Below are 9,443 nucleotides of genomic sequence, written 5' to 3' on the forward strand. Positions count from 1 at the left end.
TCTTTTGTTCTGAGCTAGCTCACTGTACGTGCCCTATAGGAAACACAGTAGAGTGAAAGAATGCTGTTTTCTCTAAAACAAGTGTTTTTCTTGCATGGCCCACTAGGGTTCAATTAAACTTCCTAAACGGAGTTGAATCACGTTGAGATTCAAGTTCTAGCAGCAAGTGTTCATTCAGGCTATAAACAGCACACTTGTGCTTTTCTGGCCATATACAGTGCAAATAGCATTCGCGTCTGTTCCCAGCCAGTACAGTGTATTGGACTGAAGAGAAGCTCCTGTTTTACTCAGTTTCCAATACTGAGTTGAACTAGATATGCCCCGTTTGTGTAGGAAGCACAGTTCCTTTGTTCTGAGCTAGCCCACTTACGGGCCCTATAGGAAACACAGTAGAAGGAGAGAATGCTGTTTTCTCTAAAACAGAGTGTTTTTCTTGCATGGCACACTAGGGTTCAATTAACTTCCTAAATGGAGGTGAAACACGTTGAGATTCACTTTCTAGCAGCAAGTGTTCATTCAGGCTAAGAACAGAACACTTGTGCTTTTCTGGCCAAATACAGTGCAAATAGCATTCGCGTCTGTTTCCAGCCAGTACAGTGTATTGGACTGAAGAGAAGCTCCTGTTTTACTAGGTTTCCAATACTGAGTTGAACTAGATATGCCCTGTTTGTGTATGAAGCACAGTTCTTTTGTTCTGAGCTAGCTCACTGTACGTGCCCTATAGTTAACACAGCAGAGTGAAAGAATGCTGTTTACTCTAAAACAGAGTGTTTTTCTTGCATGGCACACTAGGGTTCAATTAAACTTCCTAAACGGAGTTGAATCACGTTGAGATTCAAGTTCTAGCAGCAAGTGTGCATTCAGGCTAAGAACAGCACACTTGTGCTATTCTGGCCATATAGAGTGCAAATAGCATTCGCGTCTCTTCCCAGCCAGTACAGTGTATTGGACTGAAGAGAAGCTCCTGTTATACTCAGTTTCCAATACTGAGTTGAACTAGATATGCCCCGTTTGTGTAGGAAGCACAATTCTTTTGTTCTGAGCTAGCACACTTATGGGCCCTATAGGAAACACAGTAGAGGGAAAGAATGCTGTTTTCTCTAAAACAGAGTGTTTTTCTTGCATGGCACACTAGGGTTCAATTAAACTTCCTAAACGGAGTTGAAACACGTTGAGATTCAAGTTCTAGCAGCAAGTGTTCATTCAGGCTAAGAACAGCACACTTGTGCTTTTCTGGCCATATACAGTGCAAATAGCATTCGCGTCTGTTCCCAGCCAGTACAGTGTATTGGACTGAAGAGAAGCCCCTGTTTTACTGAGTTTCCAATGCTGAGTTGAACTAGATATGCCCCGTTTGTGTAGGAAGCACAGTTCTTTTGTTCTGAGCTAGCTCACTGTACGTGCCCTATAGTTAACAAAGCAGAGTGAAAGAATGCTGTTTTCTTAAAACAGAGTGTTTTTCTTGCATGGCACACTAGGGTTTAATTAAACTTCCTAAACGGAGTTGAATCACGTTGAGATTCAAGTTCTAGCAGCAAGTGTTCATTCAGGCTAAGAACAGCACACTTGTGCTATTCTGGCCATAAACAGTGCAAATAGCATTCGCATCTGTTCCCAGCCAGTACAGTGTATTGGACTGAAGAGAAGCTCCTGTTTTACTCAGTTTCCAATACTGAGTTGAACTAGATATGCCCCGTTTGTGTAGGAAGCACAGTTCTTTTGTTCTGAGCTAGCTCACTTACGGGCCCTATAGGAAACACAGTAGAGGGAAAGAATGCTCTTTTCTCTAAAACAGTGTGTTTTTCTTGCATGGCACACTAGGGTTCAATTAAACTTCCTAAACGGAGTTGAAACACGTTGAGATTCAAGTTCTAGCAGCAAGTGTTCATTCAGGCTAAGAACAGCACACTTGTGCTATCTCGCCATATACACTGCAAATAGCATTCGCGTCTGTTCCCAGCCAGTACAGTGTATTGGACTGAAGAGAAGCTCCTGTTTTACTCAGTTTCCAATACTGAGTTGAACTAGATATGCCCCGTTTGTGTAGGAAGCACAGTTCTTTGTTCTGAGCTAGCTCACTTAAGGGCCCTATAGGAAACACAGTAGAAGGAGAGGATGCTGTTTTCTCTAAAACAGAGTGTTTCTCTTCCATGGCACACTACGGTCCAATTAAACTTCCTAAACGGAGTTGAATCACGTTGAGATTCAAGTTCTAGCAGCAAGTGTGCATTCAGGCTAAGAACAGCACACTTGTGCTATTCTGGCCATATACAGTGCAAATAGCATTCGCGTCTGTTCCCAGCCAGTACAGTGTATTGGACTGATGAGAATCTCCTGTTTTACTCAGTTTCCAATACTGAGTTGAACTAGATATGCCCCGTTTGTGTAGGAAGCACAGTTCTTTTGTTCTGAGCTAGCTCACTTACGGGCCCTATAGGAAACACAGTAGAAGGAGAGAATGCTGTTTTCTCTAAAACATAGTGTTTTTCTTGCATGGCACACTAGGGTTCAATTAAACTTCCTAAACGGACTTGAATCACGTTGAGATTCAAGTTCTAGCAGCAAGTGTTCATTCAGGCTAAGAACAGCACACTTGTGCTATTATGGCCATATACAGTGCAAATAGCATTCGCGTCTGTTCCCAGCCAGTACAGTGTATTGGACTGAAGAGAAGCTCCTGTTTTACTCAGTTTCCAATACTGAGTTGAACTAGATATGCCCCGTTTGTGTAGGAAGCACAGTTCTTTTGTTCTGAGCTAGTTCACTCTACGTGCCCTATAGGAAACACAGTAGAGTGAAAGAATGCTGTTTTGTCTAAAACAGTGTGTTTTTCTTTCATGGCACACTAGGGTTCAATTAAATTTCCTAAACGGAGTTGAATCACGGTGAGATTCAAGTTCTAGCAGCAAGTGTTCATTCAGGCTAAGAACAGCACACTTGTGCTTTTCTGGCCAAATACAGTGCAAATAGCATTCGTGTCTTTTTCCAGCCAGTACAGTGTATTGGACTGAAGAGAAGCTCCTGTTTTACTCAGTTTCCAATACTGAGTTGAACTAGATATGCCCCGTTTGTGTAGGAAGCACAGTTCTTTTGTTCTGAGGTAGCTCACTTACGGGCCCTATAGGAAACACAGCGGAGTGAAAGAATGCTGTTTTCTCTAAAACAGAGTGTTTTTCTTGCATGGCACACTAGGGTTCAATTAAACTTCCTAAACGGAGATGAATCACGTTGAGATTCAAGTTCTAGCAGCAAGTGTTCCTTCAGGCTAAGAAGAGCACACTTGTGCTATTCTGGCCATATACAGTGCAAATAGCATTCGCGTCTGTTCCCAGCCAGTACAGTGTATTGGACTGAAGAGAAGCTCCTGTTTTACTCAGTTTCCAATACTGAGTTGAACTAGATATGCCCCGTTTGTGTAGGAAGCACAGTTCTTTTGTTCTGAGTTAGCTGACTTACAGGCCCTATAGGAAACACAGTAGAGGGACAGAATGCTGTTTTCTCTAAAACAGAGTGTTTTTCTTGCATGGCACACTAGGGTTCAATTAAACTTCCTAAACGGAGTTGAATCACGTTAAGATTAAATTCTAGCAGCAAGTGTGCATTCAGGCTAAGAACAGCACACTTGTGCTATTCTGGCCATATACAGTGCAAATAGCATTCGCGTCTGTTCCCAGCCAGTACAGTGTATTGGACTGATGAGAAGCTCCTGTTTTACTCAGTTTCCAATACTGAGTTGAACTAGATATGCCCCGTTTGTGTAGGAAGTACAGTTCTTTTGTTCTGAGCTAGCTCACTTACGGGCCCTATAGGAAACACAGTAGAAGGAGAGAATGCTGTTTTCTCTAAGACAGAGTGTTTTTCTTGCATGGCACACTAGGGTTCAATTAAACTTCCTAAATGGAGTTGAAACACGTTGAGATTCAAGTTCTAGCAGCAAGTGTGCATTCAGGCTAGAACAGCACACTTGTGCTATTCTGGCCATATACAGTGCAAATAGCATTCGCGTCTGTTCCCAGCAAGTACAGTGTATTGGACTGAAGAGAAGCTCCTGTTTTACTGAGTTTCCAATACTGAGTTGAACTAGATATGCCCCGTTTGTGTAGGAAGCACAGTTCTTTTGTTCTGAGCTAGCTCACTGTATGTGCCCTATAGTTAACAAAGCAGAGTGAAAGAATGCTGTTTTCTCTAAAACAGAGTGTTTTTCTTGCATGGCACACTAGGGTTTAATTAAACTTCCTAAACGGAGTTGAATCACGTTGAGATTCAAGTTCTAGCAGCAAGTGTTCATTCAGGCTAAGAACAGCACACTTCGTGCTATTCTGGCCATAAACAGTGCAAATAGCATTCGCATCTGTTCCCAGCCAGTACAGTGTATTGGACTGAAGAGAAGCTCCTGTTTTACTCAGTTTCCAATACTGAGTTGAACTAGATATGCCCCGTGTGTGTAGGAAGCACAGTTCTTTTGTTCTGAGCTAGCTCACTTACGGGCCCTATAGGAAACACAGTAGAGGGAAAGAATGCTCTTTTCTCTAAAACAGAGTGTTTTTCTTGCATGGCACACTAGGGTTCAATTAAACAACCTAAACGGAGTTGAAACCCGTTGAGATTCAAGTTCTAGCAGCAAGTGTTCATTCAGGCTAAGAACAGCACACTTGTGCTATTCTCGCCATATACAGTGCAAATAGCATTCGCATCTGTTCCCAGCCAGTACAGTGTATTGGACCGAAGAGAAGCTCCTGTTTTACTCAGTTTCCAATTCTGAGTTGAACTAGATATGCCCCGTTTGTGTAGGAAGCACAGTTCTTTTGTTCTGAGCTAGCTCACTTACGGGCCCTATAGGAAACACAGTAGAAGGAGAGAATGCTGTTTTCTCTAAAACAGAGTGTTTCTCTTGCATGGCACACTAGGGTCCAATTAAACTTCCTAAACGGAGTTGAATCACGTTGAGATTCAAGTTCTAGCAGCAAGTGTGCATTCAGGCTAAGAACAGCACACTTGTGCTATTCTGGCCATATACAGTGCAAATAGCATTCGCGTCTGTTCCCAGCCAGTACAGTGTATTGGACTGATGAGAAGCTCCTGTTTTACTCAGTTTCCAATACTGAGTTGAACTAGATATGCCCCGTTTGTGTAGGAAGCACAGTTCTTTTGTTCTGAGCTAGCTCACTGTACGTGCCCTATAGGAAACACAGTAGAGTGAAAGAATGCTGTTTTCTCTAAAAGAAGTGTTTTTCTTGCATGGCCCACTAGGGTTCAATTAAACTTCCTAAACGGAGTTGAATCACGTTGAGATTCAAGTTCTAGCAGCAAGTGTTCATTCAGGCTAAAAACAGCACACTTGTGCTTTTCTGGCCATATACAGTGCAAATAGCATTCGCGTCTGTTCCCAGCCAGTACAGTGTATTGGACTGAAGAGAAGGTCCTGTTTTACTCAGTTTCCAATACTGAGTTGAACTAGATATGCCCCGTTTGTGTAGGAAGCACAGTTCCTTTGTTCTGAGCTAGCCCACTTACGGGCCCTATAGGAAACACAGTAGAAGGAGAGAATGCTGTTTTCTCTAAAACAGAGTGTTTTTCTTGCATGGCACACTAGGGTTCAATTAACTTCCTAAATGGAGGTGAAACACGTTGAGATTCACTTTCTAGCAGCAAGTGTTCATTCAGGCTAAGAACAGAACACTTGTGCTTTTCTGGCCAAATACAGTGCAAATAGCATTCGCGTCTGTTTCCAGCCAGTACAGTGTATTGGACTGAAGAGAAGCTCCTGTTTTACTAGGTTTCCAATACTGAGTTGAACTAGATATGCCCTGTTTGTGTATGAAGCACAGTTCTTTTGTTCTGAGCTAGCTCACTGTACGTGCCCTATAGTTAACACAGCAGAGTGAAAGAATGCTGTTTACTCTAAAACAGAGTGTTTTTCTTGCATGGCACACTAGGGTTCAATTAAACTTCCTAAACGGAGTTGAATCACGTTGAGATTCAAGTTCTAGCAGCAAGTGTGCATTCAGGCTAAGAACAGCACACTTGTGCTATTCTGGCCATATAGAGTGCAAATAGCATTCGCGTCTCTTCCCAGCCAGTACAGTGTATTGGACTGAAGAGAAGCTCCTGTTATACTCAGTTTCCAATACTGAGTTGAACTAGATATGCCCCGTTTGTGTAGGAAGCACAGTTCTTTTGTTCTGAGCTAGCTCACTTATGGGCCCTATAGGAAACACAGTAGAGGGAAAGAATGCTGTTTTCTCTAAAACAGAGTGTTTTTCTTGCATGGCACACTAGGGTTCAATTAAACTTCCTAAACGGAGTTGAAACACGTTGAGATTCAAGTTCTAGCAGCAAGTGTTCATTCAGGCTAAGAACAGCACACTTGTGCTTTTCTGGCCATATACAGTGCAGATAGCATTCGCGTCTGTTTCCAGCCAGTACAGTGTATTGGACTGAAGAGAAGCTCCTGTTTTACTCAGTTTCCAATACTGAGTTGAACTAGATATGCCCAGTTTGTGTAGGAAGCACAGTTCTCTTGTTCTGAGCTAGCTCACTGTACGTGCCATATAGGAAGCACAGTAGAGTGAAAGAATGCTGTTTTGTCTAAAAAAAAGTGTTTTTCTTGCATGGCACACTAGGGTTCAATTAAACTTCCTAAAGGGAGTTGAATCAAGTTGAGATCCAAGTTCTAGCAGCAAGTGTTCATTCAGGCTAAGAACACTTGTGCTTTTCTGGCCATATACAGTGCAAATAGCATTCGCGTCTGTTCCCAACCAGTACAGTGTATTGGACTGAAGAGAAGCTCCTGTTTTACTGAGTTTCCAATACTGAGTTGAACTAGATATGCCCCGTTTGTGTAGGAAGCACAGTTCTTTTGTTCTGAGCTAGCTCACTGTATGTGCCCTATAGTTAACAAAGCAGAGTGAAAGAATGCTGTTTTCTCTAAAACAGAGTGTTTTTCTTGCATGGCACACTAGGGTTTAATTAAACTTCCTAAACGGAGTTGAATCACGTTGAGATTCAAGTTCTAGCAGCAAGTGTTCATTCAGGCTAAGAACAGCACACTTCGTGCTATTCTGGCCATAAACAGTGCAAATAGCATTCGCATCTGTTCCCAGCCAGTACAGTGTATTGGACTGAAGAGAAGCTCCTGTTTTAATCAGTTTCCAATACTGAGTTGAACTAGATATGCCCCGTTTGTGTAGGAAGCACAGTTCTTTTGTTCTGAGCTAGCTCACTTACGGGCCCTATAGGAAACACAGTAGAGGGAAAGAATGCTCTTTTCTCTAAAACAGAGTGTTTTTCTTGCATGGCACACTAGGGTTCAATTAAACAACCTAAACGGAGTTGAAACCCGTTGAGATTCAAGTTCTAGCAGCAAGTGTTCATTCAGGCTAAGAACAGCACACTTGTGCTATTCTCGCCATATACGGTGCAAATAGCATTCGCGTCTGTTCCCAGCCAGTACAGTGTATTGGACTGAAGAGAAGCTCCTGTTTTACTCAGTTTCCAATTCTGAGTTGAACTAGATATGCCCCGTTTGTGTAGGAAGCACAGTTCTTTTGTTCTGAGCTAGCTCACTTACGGGCCCTATAGGAAACACAGTAGAAGGAGAGAATGCTGTTTTCTCTAAAACAGAGTGTTTCTCTTGCATGGCACACTAGGGTCCAATTAAACTTCCTAAACGGAGTTGAATCACGTTGAGATTCAAGTTCTAGCAGCAAGTGTGCATTCAGGCTAAGAACAGCACACTTGTGCTATTCTGGCCATATACAGTGCAAATAGCATTCGCGTCTGTTCCCAGCCAGTACAGTGTATTGGACTGATGAAAAGATCCTGTTTTACTCAGTTTCCAATACTGAGTTGAACTAGATATGCCCCGTTTGTGTAGGAAGCACAGTTCTTTTGTTCTGAGCTAGCTCACTGTACGTGCCCTATAGGAAACACAGTAGAGTGAAAGAATGCTGTTTTCTCTAAAACAAGTGTTTTTCTTGCATGGCCCACTAGGGTTCAATTAAACTTCCTAAACGGAGTTGAATCACGTTGAGATTCAAGTTCTAGCAGCAAGTGTTCATTCAGGCTATAAACAGCACACTTGTGCTTTTCTGGCCATATACAGTGCAAATAGCATTCGCGTCTGTTCCCAGCCAGTACAGTGTATTGGACTGAAGAGAAGCTCCTGTTTTACTCAGTTTCCAATACTGAGTTGAACTAGATATGCCCCGTTTGTGTAGGAAGCACAGTTCCTTTGTTCTGAGCTAGCCCACTTACGGGCCCTATAGGAAACACAGTAGAAGGAGAGAATGCTGTTTTCTCTAAAACAGAGTGTTTTTCTTGCATGGCACACTAGGGTTCAATTAACTTCCTAAATGGAGGTGAAACACGTTGAGATTCACTTTCTAGCAGCAAGTGTTCATTCAGGCTAAGAACAGAACACTTGTGCTTTCCTGGCCAAATACAGTGCAAATAGCATTCGCGTCTGTTTCCAGCCAGTACAGTGTATTGGACTGAAGAGAAGCTCCTGTTTTACTAGGTTTCCAATACTGAGTTGAACTAGATATGCCCTGTTTGTGTATGAAGCACAGTTCTTTTGTTCTGAGCTAGCTCACTGTACGTGCCCTATAGTTAACACAGCAGAGTGAAAGAATGCTGTTTACTCTAAAACAGAGTGTTTTTCTTGCATGGCACACTAGGGTTCAATTAAACTTCCTAAACGGAGTTGAATCACGTTGAGATTCAAGTTCTAGCAGCAAGTGTGCATTCAGGCTAAGAACAGCACACTTGTGCTATTCTGGCCATATAGAGTGCAAATAGCATTCGCGTCTCTTCCCAGCCAGTACAGTGTATTGGACTGAAGAGAAGCTCCTGTTATACTCAGTTTCCAATACTGAGTTGAACTAGATATGCCCCGTTTGTGTAGGAAGCACAATTCTTTTGTTCTGAGCTAGCACACTTATGGGCCCTATAGGAAACACAGTAGAGGGAAAGAATGCTGTTTTCTCTAAAACAGAGTGTTTTTCTTGCATGGCACACTAGGGTTCAATTAAACTTCCTAAACGGAGTTGAAACACGTTGAGATTCAAGTTCTAGCAGCAAGTGTTCATTCAGGCTAAGAACAGCACACTTGTGCTTTTCTGGCCATATACAGTGCAAATAGCATTCGCGTCTGTTCCCAGCCAGTACAGTGTATTGGACTGAAGAGAAGCCCCTGTTTTACTGAGTTTCCAATGCTGAGTTGAACTAGATATGCCCCGTTTGTGTAGGAAGCACAGTTCTTTTGTTCTGAGCTAGCTCACTGTACGTGCCCTATAGTTAACAAAGCAGAGTGAAAGAATGCTGTTTTCTTAAAACAGAGTGTTTTTCTTGCATGGCACACTAGGGTTTAATTAAACTTCCTAAACGGAGTTGAATCACGTTGAGATTCAAGTTCTAGCAGCAAGTGTTCATTCAGGCTAAGA

The sequence above is a fragment of the Peromyscus maniculatus genome, chromosome 11 (assembly GCF_049852395.1).
Source record: "Peromyscus maniculatus bairdii isolate BWxNUB_F1_BW_parent chromosome 11, HU_Pman_BW_mat_3.1, whole genome shotgun sequence".
NCBI lineage: Eukaryota > Metazoa > Chordata > Mammalia > Rodentia > Cricetidae > Peromyscus > Peromyscus maniculatus.